This window comes from Anolis carolinensis, unplaced genomic scaffold, assembly GCF_035594765.1.
Source record: "Anolis carolinensis isolate JA03-04 unplaced genomic scaffold, rAnoCar3.1.pri scaffold_8, whole genome shotgun sequence".
Classification (NCBI taxonomy): Eukaryota; Metazoa; Chordata; class Lepidosauria; order Squamata; family Dactyloidae; genus Anolis; species Anolis carolinensis.
Window position 1 is genome coordinate 14,176,203 of NW_026943819.1, and position 19,982 is coordinate 14,196,184.

The 19,982-nt window shown below is 43.3% G+C and overlaps 1 long non-coding RNA gene across 2 annotated transcripts in view; it reads right to left on the reverse strand.

Moving 5' to 3' along the window:
- Window positions 1-19,982, reverse strand: part of LOC103279677 (uncharacterized) — a 61,722-nt gene that overhangs the window by 33,040 nt on the left and 8,700 nt on the right. For both annotated transcript variants that reach the window (XR_506921.3, XR_506920.3), the window contains one exon: window positions 18,786-18,908. This is a non-coding gene — a long non-coding RNA (uncharacterized LOC103279677). The remainder of the gene's footprint in view (window positions 1-18,785; window positions 18,909-19,982) is intronic.

Consider the following 19,982-nt stretch of genomic DNA (forward strand, 5'->3'; position numbering starts at 1 on the left):
CCCAGAGACTCTTGAGAGACTCATCAACCATTGTTTACGAGCCGAAGCCCTGCTTGCCAACAAAAAACAGTGGCTCCGAGGCCAGAGTGGAAGAGCCGGAGTGAAACCCCCCGCTTCTGCCAGTATTCAGCCACGTCCAGTATGGAGATCCCCACCGCCAGCCCCAAACCCCATGGGGTGCGAGGAGGAGCCGATGCAGCTGGGCAATGTGCGCCCCAGACTAGATGTTGCCGAAAAGGCCCGCCGCCAACGTTTGAATCTGTGTTGGTACTGCGGGAATGGGGGGCACTTCGCCAGAGAATGTCCAGCCAAAAGAAAGCCCGTCGCCTGCCTGGCGGCGGCGTCCTCCGCGGAGCCGGAGGCGTCCGTGGCGGCTGGAGCCAAGGCGGCGGGGGAAGCCAGCGACCAGGCGTAGAGAGGCTCGACAACCCGGTCAAAAACCCCACTCAAGAGCCGCAAACCGGGGTCCTATTTCTTCTGGTGGTCTCGCTGTGGTCAGTGAAAAAAGGACCCGTCATGATCCATGCCATGATAGACTCAGGGGCAACAAACAATTTCATCGATAGAGAGTATGCCGACTCTCTGGGATTACAAAATCATGATTTCAAGAATGCCCGGGTGGTGCAGGCCATAGATGGCCGTCCCCTAAAGACGGGTCCAGTAAGCCAATGGACTGAACCCACCAGAATGTGGATAAGGGAACACATGGAAGAAATTTCCTTCTTCGTTACTGAGGTTCCCCACTTCCCTGTGATTTTGGGAATTCCATGGCTGACACTCCACGACCCAAACATCTCCTGGTCCAACAGAGAACTACAGTTTGCCTCAAGATATTGCCAAAACCATTGTCTAGTAGCCAAGGTCTGTCATGCCACAGACGCTGAGCCCATCATCACCTTGCCCAAGAAATATTCGGAATTTTGGGATGTTTTCAATGAAAAGAAAGCCGAGAAACTACCCCCACATAGACCCTACGACTGTGCCATTGACTTGGTGGAGGGGGCCCCGATTCCGCGAGGACACCTCTACTCCCTGACTGAACCAGAGCAAGAAGCTCTCAGGGAGTTCATAGAGTCAAACCTCCGCAAGGGGTTCATCAGACCCTCTCAATCCCCAGCAGCTTCCCCAGTGATGTTTGTGAAAAAGAAGTCAGGGGACCTACACTTGGTTGTGGACTATAGAGCATTGAACAATATCACGAAGCGGAATCGCTACCCCCTGCCTTTGATCTCGGACCTATTAGACCGGCTCCGAGGGGCCAAGGTTTACACCAAGCTGGATCTCCGGGGGGCTTACAATCTAGTACGTATCAGAGAAGGGGACGAATGGAAAACCGCCTTTCAGACCAAATTCGGATTATTTGAGTCCCTAGTCATGAATTACGGATTATCCGGAGCTCCCGCAACGTTCCAGCATTTTGTCAACGATATCTTCCAGGATTATCTAGATCGGTTCTTGATCATATATTTGGACGATTTTTTGGTGTTTTCTAGATCACAATCGGAACACGAGCAACACGTCAGAATGGTGCTACAACGACTGCGGGATCATGGACTATATGCCAAGTTAGAGAAATGCGCCTTTGATCTGCAAGAGGTAGACTTCCTGGGATACTGCGTCTCGCCACTAGGGCCCTCCATGGACCCAGCTTCATCAGTATTGGAATGGCGGGCGCCAACCAACAAGAAGGAAGTACAGCGCTTCTTGGGGTTTGCAAACTACTACCGCAAATTCATCCCAGACTTCGCTCGCTGGTCTGACCCAATCACCAGCTGCATCCGTGGGAAACAGCCTTTCCGCTGGACGGTGCAAGCAGAGAAAGGGTTCCGCCAGCTAAAGCAGTTATTCACGACCCAGCCAATTCTACAGCACCCTGATCCTAAAACCCCTTTTGTTGTGCAGGCTGACGCCTCTGATGTGGCAATTGGGGCTGTACTCATGCAGCCAGTGGGAGAACATCTTCATCCTTGCGCCTATTACTCCCGTCAACTAACAGCCCCAGAGAGAAACTACACTATTTGGGAGAAAGAACTTTTGGCCATAAAGGCAGCTTTTGAAAATTGGAGACATTGGTTGGAGGGGGCCAAATTTCTTATTGAAGTTCATACTGATCATCGAAATTTAGAGCACCTAAGGACCGCACGAAAGTTAAATCAAAGGCAGCAGCGCTGGGCTTTGTTCTTTGAACGTTTTGACTTCCAGATCCATTATGTGACCCCGGCTCAGACCAAGCAAGCAGATGCTCTATCACGGAAACCAGAGTATGCTGCAGGACGCAGAGAGACCTCAGAATCTCGATTGCTGCAACCCGAGAACTTTGCCACGCTCACAGTGGGAAACACCAAATCCACTCCAATTGAACCAAACCCCTCTAACCCAGAATCCCTTTGCACTCAAAAAATTAGAGCCAGTCAACAGGCAGATGCCTGGGCTCAAGAACAGATTCGCCAAGGACTACGTTTCCCATTCTCACTTAAGGATGGGCTACTATGCTACAGGAATCATGTTTACATCCCTCCAGGTCCCGGCAGAGAAAAAGCACTTCATCTGTGTCATGACAGCAAGCCAGCAGGACACTTTGGGCTATTTAAAACTATGCACTTGATCCTACAAGATTTCTGGTGGCCCAAGATCCACAAGGATGTGGAGAAATATGTCAATACCTGTCCTGTATGTCAGCGTTCCAAGACACGAAGGGAGAAGCCGTCAGGGCTACTGCATCCCCTTCCCACTCCCTCTCGCCCATGGGAGATAATTTCCGCGGATTTTATCACTGACTTACCACCCTCCCTTGGATTCACTACGATTCTAGTAGTGGTGGACCTTTTTACCAAGTTGGCCCATTTCATCCCCTGCGATGGTCTTCCCACGGCCAAAGAGACTGCAGATTTATTCCTTCAACATATCTTCCGACTACATGGATTGCCCAAGAGTTTAGTCACTGACCGTGGATCTCAATTCACCTCGCGGTTCTGGAAAGCACTACAAAAACTATTGGGCATAGACTCTCGTTTAACTTCGGCTCACCATCCCCAAACGGATGGGCAAACTGAGCGCACCAATGCCACTTTGGAACAATACCTTCGCTGTTATGTAAACTACCAACAGGACAATTGGGCGTCCCTATTACCTCTATCGGAATTTGCTTACAACAATGGTGTCCAGGCTTCAACTAAAGAAACCCCGTTCTTTGCAAACTACGGTTTCCATCCACGTTTCTTTCCTTCTATCATTGAAACCTCAGAAGTCCCTGCAGCGGAGGACTGGCTGCAGGAACTCACAGCGGTGCAACAACTCTTGCACCAGCAACTGGATCAAGCCAAGGAGGACTATAAACGCCACGCTGACGGTCATCGCCAGCCGGGCCCCGAGATCAAGGTAGGAGATCGGGTTCTATTGTCCACTCGCTTTTTGCCCTCCCACCATCCCTGCCAGAAGTTAGATGCCCGTTTCATTGGTCCCTATCCAGTGGTGGCGCAACTTAACCCCGTGACTTTCAAACTCCAACTTCCGCGCTCCATGCGCATTCATCCGGTGTTTCATCGTTCCCTGCTCCTTCCGGCGGAAGGTGTACGCCCCGATGCGAGCCGGCCGGCCCCCGCCCCTGTTTTGGTGGATGGGGAGGAGGAATTTGAGGTTCAGGACATTTTGGATTCTCGCTTTCATCGCCGCCGCCTTCAATATCTCATTGACTGGGTGGGTTTTGGCCCCGAAGAACGCTCTTGGGAAGACGCTTCCACAGTCCATGCCCCCGACTTAGTCCGCCGCTTCCATCAGGCCTACCCTGCCAAGCTGCGGCCCCGCGACTCAAGGAGAGGGGCCATGTTTGAGGGGGGCCTTGAGGGCGGGGATAGTGTGATGACTCATGGGCCTTGTAGTCCTGTTCCTAGTACTATTGTGGCAGACGAAGAGGAAAACATGGGATTTTCGCTGGTTCAGCCAGAGCCAGAGCCTCTCCACCTGGAGGATGTTTGCCCTCAAGAATTCAGCCAAACAGGCCTTGGGCAGAACTCCCCCCCCCCCCGTTTTCCCGGAGGGACAATTATACTAGAGATAGAGGAGTCAGAGAGGCTAATCGCCGGAGCCCGAGAATCGCTGCCAAACAACTAGCTGATTAGGTCTGCTTCCCTTGGGAAATTCTAAGGAGTCATGCATCTGGACAGAGTTGGGTTTCGCTTCTCGTTCTCTAGGGAAAGTGCTCTGTTGGCAGGAAAACGAGACCCAATATAGGTGTTTGTCGCAAGGGGGACTTTGCGGAGTCAATTGATCAGCTTGAGGAGAGAGATCGTGTGTGGACTTCGTAATCCCAGTTCCTTGCTTCCCGGATCAAGTTTCAAGCCTTGCCTTGTTTCACGTTTTGCCACGGACTTTGTTTCATGCTTCATGTTTGCCTCGTTTCAGGTCTTGGATCAAGTCAAGAATCAAGTTTAATTCCAGCCTTGTTGTCAAGCTTCATTGGACTATAAAGACTCTGTTATTTCCCCACACTATTGCTTGGCAAAGTGTGTGTTTCGGTCAAGTGGATTAAAACTTTGAACTCTAATATCTTATATTGGACAATACATTTCTGGACTATATTTGACCTCATCTGAAAGGTCTGCTTCTGAACTATATTCTTCACTTGTTTTATTTGTTTTTATATATTTCTTTAATAAAGATATTAGATAGAGTCTGGCCTCTGCGCATGGTTATTGGTGTTCTGCAGCCTGGGTCCTGACACAAAGATCAAGGTGTTCTACAACCGTCTTTATGTATTCTTTTTCTTAATATCAGATTTATTTCCATTATCTGCTGGGACAGAGACTTCTGTTTGCCGGTGTAATGCACTAAAGGGCATTGTTGACAAAGGATAACATATATCACATAGAGCAGTGGTTCTCAACCCATGGGTCCTCAGGTGTTTTGGCCTTCAACTCCCAGAAATCCTAACAGCTGGTAAACTGGCTGGGATTTCTGGGAGTTGGAGGCCAAAACATCTGGGGACCCACAGGTTGAGAATCACTGACATAGAGGATGAGCAAGTTAAACTAATGCCCCATCTACACTGCCATATAATACAGGTTGAAATTGCATTATATGGTCAGTGTAGCCTCTTGTAATGCAGTTTCAAACAACATTATGTGGCAGTGTAAATGGGGCTTAGCTTTAAAATTGTGGTTGATGTGATTAGGTCCTGTGATGACATTTTCCAAGTAGATGTATGTGCAGAATTGGCCATTGTTATATGTTCTTCTACCCATCTCCCCTTCCATTGTGTGTGTCCTCCTGTATGTTCATAGAGCTTTATGTTCACAACTATAAACACAATTCCTAGTCACTTCACTTTGAGCATCTCATGAAATAGACTTAAAGCTATGAGAGCTTATTCCTACCACTTTAATAAATAATAATAATAATAATAATAATAATAATAATCCCCTCCGCAGGTGCCACCTTGACGTGGTGGGGGGGCTTACCTGCTCCAATGATGACTGAGGGCTGTGCTGGCGGTAGTGTAACTACCGGCAAGTCCAACCAAGCCAGAGAGGCCTCAGCTGAGGAGCAGAACTAAGAGCACCTAACCCATTAGCATTATGGAGAATCAAACCCAAACGAAGTCTATACTGGCTCGGTCGTCACCCAGGATAAAAATGAACGTGGTGGATGCTGCTGATTCTGGACATCCATCGACAAGTGGGCTACGGAATCATCAAAACCCAAATGAACAGTCACAGAAGCGGCAGAAATACACAATGCCAGAAAACCGCACAATTATGAAATGCTACTACAAATCTGAACCTCAAAGGCGTGGCTACCAAAAAAGGATGCATCAACTGTGGAAACAAGAGTACCCTGACTCACAGATAACAGAACCCCGACTGGCTGACCAACGAAGATTCATAATCAGAAACAAAGTGTTCAGTGAAGTTGAACTTGAAGAAATCCAGAAAATTTGCAAAGTAAATCACCATCAGACCGCAGCACAGACAGCAGCAGAGACTCCAGCAACACTTGGAATGGTGGAACAGATTGAACCAGAAGAAAGAGTGGAGCTTTTGCAAGAATTTGAAGAACCAGCACTTGAAACACCCGTTGAACCACCAGGAACCTTGACAGCAAAACAACAAGAGCTCAAGGATAAGATCGTGGCTCATGCTGCAGCAAATGCAATAAGAAAGCGGCTCCCAACTCTAAAAACAGTGCCCAAGAGACAACTGGCACCTCTCATGAAAGATGTGAATACAGTACTCTCCACTGTCCAAATAACATCAATTGAACAAACAAACGAGTATGCCTACAGTGCAGCAGTGATAGTAACAGAAGAGCTTGGGCTCCTACAACCAAGGCAGCCCCAAAGAAAATCGACTGGAAAACCAAAGTGGAAGGTCAGGCTGGAGTTGAAAATCAAAAAGCTTAGATCAGATGCAAGTAACCTGAAAAATATGAAAGAGAAGAAACTGAAGAATGACAAAATCAAGCAATACCTGATCCGAAAGTACTGGCTGAACACCAGAAAAATTGAAGAACCTTTGGAGATCGTGAAAGAACAAATTACAACAACAGCCAGAAAAATTGAAAGGTATGAAGCCAGAATCATCCAGTACAGACAAAATCAACTGTTTCAATCAGACCAAAGACGGTTCTACCAGAGTCTGAACCAAACAACAGACACAGTAACCATAAAACCAGAGAAAACTGCAACAACGAAGTTCTGGAAAGAACTTTGGGAAAACAATAAAAACTACAACAAAAACGCTGGGTGGATAAAGGAGTTTGAAGGAAAATTCTCACAGAACAAAATGGAACTGATGGAAATAACAACTGAAATGATCAGCAAACGAGTGCAAAAAGTCAAGAACTGGACATCGCCTGGTAGTGATCAACTTCATGGATTTTGGCTCAAACATCTGATTAGTTTACATGGAAAAATGGCCCAACAATTCAATGAGATGCTGCAGAAAGGAAGTATCAGTGAATGGCTAACAACTAGAAGAACATACCTGATACAAAAGGATCCAACAAAAGGAGCAGCACCAGGAAACTACAGGCCAATAACGTGTCTGCCCACTATGTTTAAACTACTGACTGGCATCATAGCTGACAGAATTCAAGACTATCTTGAAGAAAAAAACATCTTGCCAGATGAACAGAAAGGCAACAAACGGAAAAGCAGGGGCACAAAAGACCAGTTATTGATTGACAAAATGATCCTGGAGAACTGTAAGAGCCGAAAAGCTAATCTTCACATGACGTGGATTGACTACAAAAAGGCCTTTGACTCACTCCCACACAGCTGGATCATCAAGTGCCTGGACGCCATCGGGATTTGTAAAAACGTTGGCACCTTCATTGAAAACATGATGGAGCACTGGAAAACTGAACTGTTTGTTGGAAATGAAAGCTATGGACTTGTCAACATCAGAAGAGGAATTTTCCAGGGAGATTCATTGTCCCCTCTGCTTTTCATTATTGCCATGATCCCTCTGTCAACAATCTTAGAAAAAACAAATCTCGGCTATCAAACATCTAAGAATTCTCACAAAATTTCACATTTGATGTACATGGATGACCTGAAGCTATATGGGAAAACAGAAACTGAAATTCAGTCTCTGACCAACACTGTCCGAAATTTTAGCACTGATATCAACATGGAGTTTGGTTTGGACAATTGTTCGACAGTGGCATTGAAGAAGGGGAAAATCATTGAAAGTGAGGACATAAATATGCCTAATGGCCAAACAATAAAGTGTCACCAGCCAGAGGCCTATAAATATCTGGGCATATTACAGCTGGACAACATCAAGCATGAACATGTGAAAACTGTGGTCAGCAAAGAATACACACAAAGGGTCAGAAAAATTCTCAAAAGCAAGCTCAATGGAGGCAACACCATCAAGGCCATAAACACCTGGGCCATACCTGTCATAAGATATACTGCTGGCATCATAAACTGGACACAGATGGAACTGGACAATTTGGACAGAAAAACAAGAAAACTCATGACCATCCATCATTCCCTACACCCCCGCAGTGATGTTGACCGGCTCTATCTGCCTAGAAGATCAGGGGGCAGAGGACTCTTACAAGTCAAACAAAGAAGAAGAACATGCCCTGGCAGAATATGTAAAGCAAAGTGAAGAACCTGCTTTGACTGAAGTCAAAAATCAGAAACTCCTCAAAGCACAGCAGACAAAAAACCAGTACAAGAAAACCACACTACAAACTAGAGCTGACAACTGGCACAACAAATTCAGAAAGAGAAATGGCATTATGCACTCAGGACCAATGGAAAATTCCTTGACAAAATTGAAGGAAAAGCTGATAAGGAGAAGACCTGGCTCTGGCTCACAAATGGGACCCTGAAGAAGGAGACAGAAGGCCTGATCCTTGCAGCCCAGGAGCAAGCCATCAGAACAAATGCAATTAAGGCCAAGATCGAAAAATCAGCTGATGACCCAAAATGCAGACTGTGCAAGGAAACCGATGAAACCATTGATCATATCCTCAGCTGCTGTAAGAAAATTGCACAGACAGACTACAAACAGAGGCACAACTATGTGGCCCAAATGATTCATTGGAACTTATGCCTCAAGTACCACCTGCCAGCAGCAAAGAACTGGTGGGATCACAAACCTGCAAAAGTATTGGAAAATGAGCACGCAAAGATACTGTGGGACTTCCGAATCCAGACTGACAAAGTTCTGGAACACAACACACCGGACATCACAGTTGTGGAAAAGAACAAGGTTTGGATCATTGATGTTGCCATCCCAGGCGACAGTCGCATTGACGAAAAACAACAGGAAAAACTCAGCCGCTATCAGGACCTCAAGATTGAACTGCAAAGACTCTGGCAGAAACCAGTGCAGGTGGTCCCGGTGGTGATGGGCACACTGGGTGCCGTGCCGAAAGATCTCAGCCGGCATTTGGAAACAATAAGCATTGACAAAATTACGATCTGCCAACTGCAAAAAGCCACCCTGCTGGGATCTGCACGCATCATCCGAAAATACATCACACAGTCCTAGACACTTGGGAAGTGTTCGACTTGTGATTTTGTGAAACGAAACCCAGCATATCTATCTTGTTTGCTGTGTCATACAACGTCGTTGTGTCAATAATAATAACAATAATAATTTTATTTTTATATCCCACCCCATTTCCCTGAGGGGACTCGGGGAGGCTCACATGGGGCCAAGCCCAACAGCAGACAATAAAATACAGTGGTATAAAATACACAGTATAAAAGACACAATATAAAATACAACAATATAAAATACATAACAGTCAGAGCAGAGTCATAAAAGTGTCATAAAAGTGCTGTAAACTACAATCCCCATCATGCTGGGTCAGTACCCCCAAACCCACCATTACTTAAAGATGGTCATGTTGGGTATGTTTGTCAACTCTGAAAATTCTCCCTGGATGCACAGTGAATTACAGTTCCCATCATCCAGGATCAATTCCCCCAACCCTCGAGATTTCTTCCATTGAAAATGATTGTGCAGCATTTTTAGAGGAGCGTGTAACGCAACTAATTCTGATGGCAAATAGAAATCGTTCCTCACTTAGAAAACAGTTTTTCTTTTGGCTTTTTTTTTCATTTGCACTCGGTAATGAATTGGGATCTTGAAGATCAGCCCTAGAACAAATTGTATTAAGTGAAATCCGGCAGTAAGTTGTCTGTTCTGATTTGTCTCTTTGCATTCATCTTCCAGTGCTTATAGATTACTATTATGTTTTTCATTCTAAAAAGAAACAATAAATCAGTGATTAATGGAAAGGGGGTTATCATCAGCTTCCATTCATCTGCCACTAATGATCTGTCCACCAATTTGGTAATGTGCTTCAGATAGAAATGTGGGAACAAGCCGGGGAAGGATGTTGCTATGTAACTCCCAGCATTGAAATGTATGAGGCGCAATGACCTTAGCCTCTGGAGATGATGTGCCAACCATTTATGCGCAGCTGTGCAAATTGCCAGAGTTTAATGTTAAATTTGATGGAAAATCATCTTTGCTGCTCTGCATTTGAGGAAAGAACAAGGTTTAAATATTTAATGGGTTTCCTTGCTGTGTAAGTGCATTCAATGTTGCATTTAGAGGGTGGAAATGTCTCCGAATCCACTTTCAGAATTCATCATCAAAGCATCTGACACATTGGTTTGTTGACAATGCCCATTCTTCCCACAGTGTTGGGTGGGACGGATCCAGAGGCATTGGGGGAAATGCAAAATTACTCTGATGTTTCATCCATGGCCAAATTTGCTTTCCATGATGCTCAACCAAACTAAACCTACTTTGCATCCCCGGTGGTGCAATGGGTTCAACCCTTGTGCCAGCAGGACTGTTCACCGACAGGTCGGTGGTTCGAATCCAGGGAGAGTGGGTGAGTTCCCTCTGTCAGCTCCAGCTCCCCATGCAGGGACATGAGAGAAGCCTCCCACAAGGATGGTAAAACATCAAACATCTGGGCCTCCACAGGTAATGTCCTTGCAGACAGCCAGTTCTCTCATACCAGAAACAACTTGAAGTTTCTCAAGTTGCTCCTGACAGAGACAAAAAAATCTCCTGAGGTTCTCGATGAGAGGAACAAATATATCTCGTCCCAAAAATCTACACATTTGCAAAGCCTATTGGGAGTTTCAGAGACATAAACATTGCAAACCTTTCTAACAAAACAATGCAAGCATCTTAAAAATGTAAACAGTTGAAATCAGTGTGCAGTTTAAAAACACAATGGGAAAAATGCAAAACTAAGTACTAACAAAGGTTAGCTATCTTTTGTGGAGAGTCAGATCAAGGCCACCTATCGTGTTTCCCACAAAATAAGACAGGGTCCTATATTAATTTTTGCTCCAAAGATGGAGGGTTTGTTTTCAGGGGCAGTCTTATTTTTCCAAATTGACTCTTTTAAATGAACTATATCTAGGGCTTGTTTTTGAAATAGGGCTTATATTTCGAGCATCCTCAGAAATGCTGAAAATCATGATCAATTTTATTTTGGAGAAACAGGATACCTACCACTTGTATTTTTGCATGGACATCCCTTTCACTTTCTCCATCCTTAACTTACTTTCATTTCTTTGGTATGAATTCAAAGTACAAAGCTGGTTCCGTATATTCAGACAGAGGGAAGAGAGCAGGAGGGGAGGGCAAAATCTTGCTATTCCTAGAAGGTTCAGGCAAAAGCAAACTCCTGCTGCCACTCATAGCTTGTGCGCTTATTCACATTAATAACTTTTGTCAGCTTGATCCCATGCTGATGCTGCATCTTTGTTTTCACCTGTGAAACCTTGGCGGGTATGAGAGGCCATTCCAGTCCCATCATTGGCCCATAATGGGGTGTCGTATGCGCCTGCACACTCAGCAACTTGCTGTTCATTTCAAACCAACCCATGTTTTGGAGCAAAAGCCAGAGTATTCCCTCCCAGCAAAGTGACTTCAAGCTAAGAGCTAAAAGGATATTATCTCTCTGATTCATCCTGTGTTCTCCAAGATTATTAAATACCCTGCCACTTTGACTTATGGGCTCCGGAACTGGGCAAAGGGTTTTAGAAGAGATACACTCAAGCCTAGCATTTCTCACCAAGGCTGAGACTGAAGCCAGGGACTGAAAAGTGGGGAACACATTCTGTAATGTCCCTCTGGGGGAGCTTTTGTCAGATGATGGTAATATGAATTTGAATGCAATCTTCTATTGTTACTAGTCTTAACATCAAGCACTGGAAGGCTTGTCATTTAATACAGCCCTTCTGGGGAATGGATTATGTTGTGGTTCAGCTAAAATTGTGGAGTTAATTTGCTCTGTGCAGGTTCTGTTGCATTTTCTAAAAGTCCTATCTGCACCTGCTTTGAAGCAAAGCCCACTGAACTCGATAGAATTTATTGCTGTGTACATAAGTATAGGATTGAAATGCATGCTTGCTTTCAATGGCTTTATATTGCAATGAGAGTTCACTGGTTTCGCGCCGGTTTTCTATAACGTCAGCTGTACTGACCAACACTAAAGTCCTTTTGGCATGAGCACACCTTTTGATCATTTTTCATGACGTGCCATGACATTTTTCCCCTAAAGAACAACAAATTCAGATTGAAATGCACATTTGGCTCCATGTGGCTTCATCACATTCATATAAAAATGATTATGTAAATCAACCCAGCACCCCTGGAACAGCTTTTTTCACATCTGAGCACAGTCTATTGTCATCACAGCAACCAAAAACCACATCTTTGAAAAAAGCTTTTTATTTTTATTCTTTTATTTTTCAATATTGTTTTCAATTTACCATGGACCCTAATTTCCCTATCAGCACCGCCGCTTTAAGCATATTGATTTAGACTCTGATATCTGCCATGGAGCAGCACTAAACAGATCAAGAAAAATGCTAAAACGATTCCCCGAAGCCAAATCAACAGAACGTTCTCAATGGGAGGGAAAACAACAACAACAAACTTGAGAGGGAACGAGCCAAAATGAAAAGCTCACAGAACCAAATACCATCCAGCAGGATTCAAATAGCTTGCCCTGTTTTCAATTACATTTGCAAAAGATGTGTTGGCTGCTGTACCCAGCTCCTGGCTTCTTTCCTTCTTCTGAGTTGAAGAAGGACCAAAAGTGGAAACAAAACAAGAAAGTGAAACTAAATGGGTTTCTGTTTCAGAATTTGCGACATGAAGCTCCCTTTAAAGGATAAAACTTAACTTGTACCAGAAGTTTAGGTCTGATCTCCATTTTGTCTTTATATTAGCAGTGCTTAGGATGACACATTGGTGCTTAAAATTATGCATCCATAATATTGTCCTTCCACCTTTTTTTTTACACAGTGGCTAATCATTTCAGTATTGGATATGGACATGGGGAGAATATATCTCCAATGGCTTCCCGACCATAAGAGAAGGAGAATAATCAGTTGACAAGAAGCCTGTCATGCTGCACAAATTATAGCACTATGATTTCATTTGAACTGCTAAGGCAACATACTCTAGAATCCTGGGACTTGCAATATGGTGAGGCGCTAGAACACTTTGGTTGAAAATTCTAAACTTGTTGCTGTTGTTATTTGCCATCATGTCAATTTATCTGCCAAGAGAACTTGGATTGTGTGATTCTGCATGGCAGAGGTTAAACGACAGCCTTTATGGTCTCTTCTAGATCTATGATTTTGTGAAATACAGCCCATTCACATACAACCTAAACAAGAGAGAAAACAGTGTTATTATTAACTGTGAAATGGGCATTTTCATGACCTACTTCAAAGGCCATGGGGAGAACATAGTTGCAACTTTGCAAAGTTGAAACACGGTAGAAGAAATTGTGATGAAGCAAATGATTAACTTCCGCTCGTACTGGCACTCCAATGATGAAAGTGATCTGCATTAGACTGATTGCATTTCTCATTGTTCAAAGCGTTTCCAAACTTTGTCCAATGAATCTAAAAGTTAAGGGTTAGTTGTCACATTAAAGGGAGGTTTAATCAGTTGATTACAGAGAAAAAATAGCCCTTGGAAATCTTTGCAATCTGTTGGGTCATCTGGACATTTGTGATTCATGATATTCGAGATTTATGCATATTCAGACAAAGGCTGCTAAAACATAGGAGGAGCCCTGAATCACCATTATTTCCATGTATTTGACAGAAGTTAACCTGCTGATTATTCTGTTAGTGTCCAGGTGTGTGTATGTGTTTGGGTGCATACAGAATTCCAGTTTCCCTTGGTTTTTATTTATTTATTTATTTCGTGTCAAAAGCATTGCATAACAAATACATTTAAAAATGATGAAGAAAAAAAATAGAGGAAATCACAAACAACTAAATAGCTTTAGACCAGAAACGGGCAACAGCAACCGCATTGTCCGTAGCTTTAAACAACTCCTCCTCCGTGCATGAGGCAGGACATTGTGGGCAAGCATACATATGCAGAGTTGTTTGTTCTGCTCCACAGTCACACATGGTGGAGGATTCCTCTAGGTAGTGCCACCTTGCCAAGTTGTCTTTAGATCTGCCCACTCCACTTCTGAGTCTGTTCAGGGACTTCCAAGTTGCACATTCTTGGTTTGCCCCTGGAGGAAGACCCTCATGGGGGGCCATCCAGTTAGAATTGCCAGGTTTAGCTGCCCAGAGGGACACCCTTGCTGTTGCTGGAGGAACATCAAGAGGAGTGGTGGTTCTCATGAAGCCCTTCCTTGATTTGAGTCTACTGGGAGGAGGCTGATAGTCATGCAGTGGGTGGCTTTCACAATGTTCAACCATATTTCTCTCACCGTTAGCAGCAACTTCCTGTCGCACGTCAGGAGGGGCAATGCCAGCTAACTTGTGGAGTTTATCAACAGGTGTAGGTTTAAGGCATCCTGTGATTATTCTGCATGTTTCGTTTAGTGCTATGTCCACTTGCTTTGCATGGGCAGACTTTTGCCAGACAGGACAGGCGTACTCTGCAGTTGAGAAAGACAAGGCCAGGGCTGATGTTCTTATTACTTGTGGGTCTGCACCCCATGCGCTGCCAGTCAGTTTCCGCAGGATGTTATTGCGTGCAGCTACTTTGTGCTTGGTGTTTGTGCAGTGTTTCCTATATGTTAGTGTTCTATCTAAGGTGACACCAAGATATTTAGGATGGAAACAGTGTTCGAGCTCTTGGCCTTCCCAAGTAACTTTCAATTTCCTGTTGGCTTCACGGTTACGTAGGTTTCAGGTGGTTCTCTTTGTAATAGCTGGAGAGATCTTTCAAGGCATTAGTGAGTTGGTTTTCAACTGTTTCAAAATATTTCGCTTGTGTTGTAAGGCCAAGGTCATCAGCATATATAAAGCTCTTTGTGAGTGGTGGTAGTGGCTGATCGTTCGTGAAGATGTTAAATAAGGTCGGTGCAAAAACGCTTGGGGTAAACCATTATTTTGCCTCCTCCATCTGCTTTTCCGGCCCTGAAACTCCACATAGAAGCTGCAGTTTTCCAGGAGGGCCTGGACAGTTTTTGTAAAGTCAAAGTCCCGGGTGATATGGTAGGCTTTATGCAGCATTTTTCTATGTTGCACCGTGTCATAGGCCGCCGTAAGGTCCACAAAAACTGTTCCCGTAATGCAGCCTTTCTCATAGCCTTCCTCGATATGCTCAGTCAGATGAAGAATTTGACCTGTACAGTTTTTCCCTGGTCTGAAACCTGCTTTTTGTGCAATAAGCTTGGGTTCGATAACAGGTCCTAGTCGATTTAATAGCATCCTCTCATAGACTGTATATAGATGACATAAGAGGGAGATTGGTCGGTAGTTCCTGGCATTGGAGGCATCTTTATCAGGTTTTAAAATGACAATGATCTTAGTTTTCCTCCATGCTCTCGGAATCTGTTTGTGTGCCAAGCATTGATTGTAGAATTTCAAAAGCCAGTTTTCAGCTTTGGGGCCCAAGTGTTTGATTTGCTCCATCATCAGGTCATCTAGGCCAGGTGCTTTACCAGTCTTACATCGCTTGATGGCTTCTCTGAGTTCTTTCAGGTTTATAGGCGAAGACAACTGGTGGGTTTCAAGTTCTGGCACCCTGTTGATTTTCATCTTTATTCTACTGTGGTTGGTTTTCCCATTCTTAATTAGCTGGTGAGCTATCTGGTCTGGTGTCACGTTTGCGTGTCCAGAGGGTCACTATCCAGGCGTCTCAGCAGTTGCCAGGCTTTTTGGCTATTCTTGGACATATCGAGGTTCTCAAGCAGCTCTATCCAACGGTCTTTCTTAGCATTAGCTAAGGCTGTAGATAGTTTTTGACCTGCTGCTATAGTCCCATCACTGTATGGATTCTCTTGAAATAGTCTGATATTCCTGTAGCTGATTTAGCGATTCTTCGTTTAGGCCTGGTAGGTAGCTTGTGCGACAGCCTCTAGGGATTGAGAGCCTTGAGGATCTTTTCACAGCTTCTACAAACAGGTCATAATTTTCTGTAGAAGGTTCTATATCAGAAATAGCAGCTTCCAAAGTCTCTGTAAACTTTGTCCAGTTAGCTTTATTTGAAGTTATATCTTCTGCGGAATGGGACACTTTTTGGTCTTACAGCTGCATATGCTACGCAGCATATTGGTCTGTGTTGTGTGTTCGGTATCGGGTTTAATACCCTTTTGATGCATTGGTGGATTATGCTTTCCTTTACAAAAATCAGTTTCCCTTGGTTATATGGGTTAAGTATCCCTTATCTGAAATTTCAGGGACCAAAAGTGTTTTGGATTTCAGATTTTTGAATACTTGTATTTACATGTACATACACAAAGAGGGATCTTGGAGATGGGACCCAAACTGAATACAAATTCCATTCATGTTTCATATACACCTTGTGCACACAGCCTAAAGATAATTCTATACAATTTTTAATATTTGCATTCATGAAACAAAGTTTGTGTATATTGAACAATTGTGTACATTGAACAATCACAAACTATCTCAGCCACCCATATAAACAATTACATGTCTTGGAGTGTTCTAGATTTAGGAATTTTATAGAAGGTATGTATTCCAGTCATTGAGTTGCCAGATAAAAAACTAGAAAATGTTCCTATACCTTTAATGGTTGCATAGAAAATAAAATGTTGGCAGAAGCAGCCATTGCTGAAATTTCCTCTTCTGTGCAACCATGGAAGGTAAAGGAGCAATCTCCAGTTTTCATTCTCCATTGACTCCATTAAAGTATCTGAAGATAATGGTTGCCAATCAATTAGGAACATTTCATGAGGTGCAAAAGTGCAAATACCTAGATCTCTCCCACTTGAGTCAAAGTAAGAGTGAGCATATTAAATAATATTATTTCTTACCCACCTCTCCTCGAGGCTTGAGGTGGTTTAAAACATAAGTGTGGCAGTCTTCTTTTGAAATATACATTTTAAAAGGCTGACATAAAAGGTGAGCAAGGCAGTTTCAAACGAGTATTGGATGAACTTGTGATGCTTCATGTTCGTTCAATATTTCCCATGTACTCTGTTTTTCTATGATGAATGGGTGAGCAATGATTCCATTAAAAAGCATTTTTGTTGACGGTGACATATGTGTGCTTACATTGGACCTCTATAACCACTTAGCCAGCATCACACAAAAACAATGGAGAAGAGAGATATCTTTGAACCAGAACCTTGATCCCCAGCAACCTTGGAGTGATATCTCGCAACGCCAGCAATGAAAAATGAAATAAAAATTGAGTTTAAACACTCCATCCTAGTGCTAATGCATACAGGTCCAGGTAACATGCTCCTTAATGGATCAAAACTGTACAAGAAAAAGTACAACTTCCCCAAGCCTACTCTTAGTTTTTTCTAGTGCAAAGAAAGGTTCAAAGGTTTTCCACCCACTTGTTTAACCTCATTTCCTCTTGTAATGTATTTATGTCCAAGACTACCTAGACCAAACATAGCTTAATGGTATTATGTTGCTGAGGAACAAACACAAGTGAAATACTAATGTCCTTAGTTCTTTAGTTTTACCTGCTTGGAATTGTGTTTGAAAATCGTCAGAAGTAAATCCTGCACAGAAGCAAAAGCAGCAGGGTGGGGAATATAAAAGTTATTGTGTTAATGTATGCAGAGGCGGTTCTACCACCAGGCAAACTAGGCATTTGCCTGTGGCGCCATGTTGTTGGGGGCGCCATCGAGGCAACTCCTGTCTCCTGCAGCAGAAAGGAGCCTAGGAAGACTATATGGTTTTTGGGAAGCCTGTGAAGTAAGTATTGCTTATCTTACCTAACTTGGGTGAATTAATTTAATGCATACACACTTATTTAATTGAATGTTCATTTTCTACTGTTACTTTTTAATTTATGGAGCTTGTTTTAATTCATAGGTGAGCCACTTTTGTCCCCATTTATGAGAAAGGAGGAAAATTGTTAAATAAGTCCTAGTACCTTCATTTATAAGTAGAGTTTCCCGAGGATTAAAGTTTTAACACCTGTATGCAACTATTTAGTTTAGCAAAGATATAGAATCTACACTTGCTAATGGATGTGCAAGGCAGAGATGGCAGTAATTAATGTCCAGCACTTCTGGAAAATGTCAGTTTGAGAAAATCTGACATACATTGTCAGAAATAGTTGTACTGATTCAGACTACTGGGTCATCCAACTCCGCCTCTGTAGGAAGTCTAGGAAGCAAGGCAAGTGGGGCTTCCTCTCTGGGGGCATCCTTGGTTGGGGGGTGTTAGTTGGCCCTGATTGTTTCCTGTCTGGATTTCCCATTTTCAGAGTGTTGTTTATTTAGGCTTTCCCTTAATCCCTCCTTATTATCAAACATTTTTGCTTATCCAACACTTTTATTTTTCAGTGATTGGGTTTTTTTGGGGAGGAAGGCGTCAAAATTTCTGTTTGCCTACACTTGAAAATTACCTTGGACCGGCTCTGAATGTATGGATATAGTTTGGAGATTATTTAGTAATCACATGGCCTGCTTATCCAGTGGTTCAATTGGTACAACTGTTCGAGGCACAAGTGACAGCACCAGTGATAAAGGAATGGTGTTGTTTCCTTTGTCTTCTTCTCCAGACATTTCCTGAACCTCCTAAAAATGCCATCATCAAAAGTGTGTTTCACATGAGTATTTGAAGAAAAAGGCATGACATCAGAGTGTTAATCTGCATAGTTCTACACTTGGAAGGCATCATACTCGGCCACGAGTGATAGCTTGTGATGAGCAGGGATTGTTCCAAATAATCCGTTGTCCCTTTTATAGACTTCAAAATGTCCCAGAAAGAAAAGTTTGCCTTAATGCTTCTTCCTCCAGTTTAATATGCATGTAATTTGTACTCAATTGACTCAATAGGAGGGAATTGACAGGAGAGGATAAAATCTTACCTTTCTCAGTAGGCTCTGGCAAAAGCAAACTGCTGCAGCCATTCCTGGATTGTGCATTCATTTTTATTAGTAGTTTACTGTTTACCATCTCGACCACACTCTAAAGTCGTTTGGTTTTCATCACTGAAATGTTAGATATATTTTGAAGTTACTTTTCTATCCATTCATTTTGCAATGGACGGTAACTAAATTACGTTTTAATGTGATAATGTTTAATATTACGACAATTGTGTGTTCATTTGCATCTGAACAACTTCCACATTGAGGAGAAATGTTTCTTTTGTAGATCATGATTTTTTTCCCAATGGCTGTACAGCTCATCTCTTCTGCAATGGTCCCAGTGGCACACTTACATCAACACTCCCTTTTGCAACACAAAATTTTCAACTGCACAGTTGTACGTTGGTTTATGATAGCATAAATTCCCAACAGGATGCCATCCAATTTAATTTCCATAGACACAATTCTTAATTAGTAAAGCAGGTACGGGCAACGCTCCAGTCACCTTGAGTCTTTCTTAGAAAAAAAAATGAGTTAAAACAGCAATATATTTCTGTTTGTGTGATGTGGACTACCCTACCAAGCAGAGAGGTTACTTGCTATCATATCTAACACAAGTGTATCACATGGGCTCACCAGTGTGCTTTTCTGGATTGTCCAAATCTTAGCATAGTTTCAGCCAACCATAGAATGGATTTGCAAGATACCCCTAGACCAGGGGTCCCCAAACTAAGGCCCGGGGGCCGGATGCGGCCCATCGAAGCTATTTATCCGGCCCCCACAGCACAAGGGCAGAAGCGGGTTGGGCTAAATGACCCAAGGGGTTTCTTCTTCTCTTCCAACCATTATTATTATTATTATTATTATTATTATTATTATTATTATTATTATTATTATGGCCTGGGTGGCCATCTGTCAGGGATGCTTTGCTTGTGCTTTTGGTGCCCGGAGGAAGAAGGGGGTTGGACTAAATGGCCCAAGGGATCTCTTCCAACCCTCTTTATTATTATTATTATTATTATTATTATTATTATTATTAACATTGAGGCTGAGTGGCCATCTGTCAGGGATGCTTTGCTAGTGCTTTTGGTGCACAGAGGCAGAAGGGGGTTGGACTCAATGGTCCAAAGGGTCTCTTCCAACCCTCTTTGATATTATTATTGTTGTTGTTGTTATTTTTTATTAATTATTATTAAT